Source organism: Pseudorasbora parva, chromosome 12 (genome assembly GCF_024679245.1).
Source record: "Pseudorasbora parva isolate DD20220531a chromosome 12, ASM2467924v1, whole genome shotgun sequence".
Lineage (NCBI taxonomy): Eukaryota > Metazoa > Chordata > Actinopteri > Cypriniformes > Gobionidae > Pseudorasbora > Pseudorasbora parva.
In genome coordinates, this window is record NC_090183.1 from 29,463,449 (window position 1) to 29,467,700 (window position 4,252).

Genomic DNA, 4,252 nt, shown 5'->3' on the forward strand with positions numbered 1-4,252 from the left:
GAATCAAAAAGTAATCAAATGTAATCAGTTACATTACTTTAATTAAGTAATGTGTATTACATTTTAATTGGGTTAACTTGTAATCTGTAACCTATTACTTTAGGCTACATTTCCAAAGTAACTTTCCCAACACTGTTAAGATATTACGAAATGTATGTTACAAAATTGGTTTTATATACATCCTTATGTCTTATGCAAATGTGTGTAAATATTATCAGAAATGGGAATTCCCATCCTTATACATATATTTACACTTGTTTTAGGGCAAACTGTTCTACAAAAATAAATGTTTACTTACATGAAACAGTTTGAAAATCAATCAGAAGTTTCAAAAAATAGTCCCTGCTTTTTCTCTTTTCATAAAAGTATCTGAAATTGAAAGCTTTTGTAACATTATACATGTCTTGTCAATTTTGATCAATTTAATGCATTCTTACTTAATAATATATAAATAAAAATCTTTAAAAAAATCTTTTTGACCCCAAATAGAAGTAGTGTATAATGTTACAAAAGCTTTCTATTTCAAATAAATTATCTCTTGAACTTTCTATTCACTATCATTCAAAAATTGTACACAACTGTTTCACATTGGTAATAATCAGAAATGTTTCTTAAGCACCAAATCGGCATATTAGAATGATTTCTGAAGGATCATGTGGACACTGAAAACTGGAGCAATGATGCAGAAAATACAGCTTTGACATCACAAGGAAAAATTACACCTTAACCCTTTCGCACGTACGTTCTTAAAAATAAGACTGGCAGCCTGGCGTGAGTTTTTTTATTGCGACCGTTATTATGCAATGACATGCGTTCTAATTTCCATGGTAACACACATCAACCTTGACACGTGAGTTTTTGCAGTGACGCAGTCACAATGGCGCTCGTGGTGGATGACCGCGTGCAGGTGAGCGCTCTATGAATGTTTTGCTTTATTTTTTTAATTCAAAACCTTTCACATTATTTGTTAGCGTGTACACACTATGGTTGACATGTTTATGTTGCTATTTTTTCCCCACTGCTTTGAATTTCGCTTGCACACGGCATTTTGCATCTCCCTCACAACATCCGCGTGTCAAATGGTGAGTATATTTTAGTTTTTTTCCTCCTATTTTGGAGCACATATAATTATTTACAAACATGCAATAAATATGAATAAAGATATTTAAAAAATTCTCTTGTAAAACGAACAGTACTCAAAAATGTGGACGTTCAAATGTCATGTTTGTCATTTTGCACATTGCAAATATGCTCCGTGCATTCGGTAAAGTTATTAGGGTTCAGTTGGCTTGATACGTAACATGAATATATTATTTGTTTTAGTGTTTATATTGTTACTGAGTTTCATATTTCACTAGCAAAGCAGAGAAAAGCTATATGGTCACGCCTCACTGACTATTAGCTTGCATATAGTTTAAGTTACATGATGTCAAATGCATACATGATGACCTTTTCTCTGCTTTGCTAGTCAGAATGTGTTGTATAAGTTTAGCATAATTAAAACGTATGTCTTTTGTTAAAAAGAAATTGCAAAATGTACACATTTCATTCATGTTTTATTAAATCTCCTCAATTTAAGCTAAATGTTTTTTTGTTTAGACTATTATACATATATACACTTTCTAATAAAATTACAAAACAAATTATAAATATAATTGCAATGAACAACAATCAAAATAGTATTATAAACAAAACAATAAATATACTGTTCTCCAGCAGCCCTCTCATCAGGTTCGTCTTGAATTGCAGGGAAGTGTTTTCCTTTCCTACTCACAGTAGAACAAATCGATAGGGCGTAAGGAAGAGGATAGAATAGTATGTGACAGTGTGATCTGTTTATTATTGTACATTTGTTTATAGAGGGTATGCATGTGACCTCACCGTCAGCTGGCATGTAAACACCTTATATCTTATACCTTAATCGCAATATTGCCTCTCTGACCAAAGTGCATGTGCGCGGACATATACGGATGCTGTGCGTTGTTCACACAACTTCATGAATGAACTCTGTGACATTATTCTGAAGTTTTCTCTTCTCCAAATCACTAAACACTGTCAACACAACCCGCTGTGCAGTCTCTGCTCCTTATCTTCATCCAGATGGAGAGAACGTGACGACAACGTAGGCCAACCCGGCATTGCGATGTTCATCAGGGTGCTGAATAATATCTTGTACAGCCATAAAGATGTATTTTGAATTGCTAGCAGATTTAAACAATGGCCAGTAACATGCATGATGTATGCCTATATGAGTGTGGTATAACTTATTAGCAAATAATAAAAACTATTAGAAGAGAGATTTAAAAAAAACCTGTTATAATTTAATTAATTCTTTATTTAGTTATAATTGAATTAAAATATTTTAGTTATAATTAAATTAATTTATGGACTGACACAATCTGTTCAGTAAACCACTGTTTAAAAAAAAAAAAAAAAAAAAACTATTTTATATTTAGTTTTCTCTCCCCTGCTGTACCGAACCGTGACTTCAGAACCGAGGTGCATACCAAACCGTCAGTTATGTTTACCATTACACCCTTAGTATATTGTATTTATTTAAAGCATTCACAGGCAAATTTGATTTATGTATTTTACTGGTTTCAAAATCAGGCATGTAAAAATGCCAGGAAATGTTCTTGTCAATATCCATGGATCACTGGATCTTTGGTAAGTTTTAAGCACCACTATATCAAGTCTAAGCTTTAGTTTAAACTGAAACTTGTTTACTCGTTGTTTACACCGGTTCCCCTATTAAATCCAGTCACGCAGCAGCTCTTTTGCCACTCACTCAGGAAAGTGACATCCATGCATACCCTTTATAACACTTTTGTTTACATTAATTGAAAATGTGATCAATTTTTTTTATCTTGTTTATATTCTTTGATTTATAGAAATATCTTACCAGTAATTTGCCGGTAGACAATGTGGCTGTTCAGTAAAACTGTGTCAAGTAGGTGAAAGAAGATATTTTTGTACCACTTGGTAGACTTTCTGGTGCATTCAAGAAAACCAGTCATCATGTCCGCTTTGTCAACTGCTCCCATCTTTTTGTTGTACACCAGCACACAGACTGGCTTCATCTTGGCTTGCCCAGTGATGTGATCCAGCTTCCCTGTGGCTGCCATACCAGTTGGGTGGACAGTGGTAAGGACATGGACGTCTCTCTTATCATGCTATTTGACTGCCAACTGTGATCCATTTTCCTTGAGTTCCACATTACCCTTTGTCATTCTACAGGCGAATGTTGGCATCCCTTTGCGGTTTGCACACACAGTCCCACAAGCTCCAGTGCCAAGAGACAAGGTTCTGGAAAAGTGTGGGACTACTGTACCAGTTATCCACATAAAGGACATGACCCTTTCTGAGGTAAGGTCCTAGTAGTGTCATTACAACAGACCCAGAAATCCCAAGTCCTTGGTGGTGTTTTATGGCACTGGTAGATCTGGAGTAAATGATCATGTCCTGCACATAACCAGTGAGCACATCACACAAAACAAAAAACTTGACCCCAAATCTGTGCCGTTTAGATGGAATGAACTGACGAAATGCCAGCCTGCCTTTCCACTTCATCAGAGATTCATCAACACACAGATCCCGGTATGGCACAAAAATGCGATGAAAGGAGGAGGTGAGAGCAGTAAAAATATTTCTGATTTTTTTCAGAGGGTCATTTAAAACTGCTGTTGCATTGTTTGAACAGTGAAGACAGCAGAGGAGCAGAAGGAATCGGTCCTGTGAAAACAAAGACCCGAAAAATGGTGTCAAGAGCATGGGGTCTGTGCTCCAGTAATCCTGAGCTTGAAGGTTCGGGGGAAGGTCTTCATCACTGTCACTCTCTGCCTCACTGTCAAAATTCTCCTCATCAGAATTAAAAAAAACTCCTCTATTTCCTCACTTGTCAGTTGTCTTCTTTTGAAAAAATTGTCTTGCTTTTTCTCTGAAGTAGTTAAAAACTGGTAAATTGTATTAAAATTGTGTCTGCAGTGGGTACCAACGCGAGTGTGAGGTAACAGTGACATAACTTGTCAGCAGGAAAAAATGCTTGCAATGCATGTTTTACATTTAAATTTATGCATTTGGCAGACGCTTTTATCCAAAGCGACTTACATTGCATTTTAAGGTACACATTTTACATTTTTGTCAGTTTTTGCTTTCCCTGGGAATCGAACCCATGACCTTGGCGTTGCTAGCACTATGCTCTACTGTTTGAGCTACAGGAAAGGTTTTATTTTATTATTTTTCATTAAAATAT

At 35.5% G+C, this 4,252-nt stretch overlaps 1 long non-coding RNA gene across 7 annotated transcripts; it reads left to right on the forward strand.

The window, feature by feature from the left end:
- Positions 1 to 718: 718 nt before the first annotated feature.
- On the forward strand, positions 719 to 3,890 carry LOC137094283 (uncharacterized). Of its 7 annotated transcripts, none has more exons than XR_010908632.1 (7): positions 719 to 907; positions 1,098 to 1,815; positions 2,892 to 2,950; positions 3,063 to 3,144; positions 3,238 to 3,366; positions 3,528 to 3,597; positions 3,701 to 3,890. It is a non-coding gene; the product is annotated as an uncharacterized lncRNA (long non-coding RNA). The 7 variants fall into 7 exon arrangements; XR_010908635.1 differs by having other exon boundaries at positions 726 to 907; positions 1,098 to 1,264; XR_010908630.1 differs by having other exon boundaries at positions 1,098 to 2,950; positions 3,528 to 3,628.
- The last annotated feature ends 362 nt before the right edge of the window (positions 3,891 to 4,252 follow it).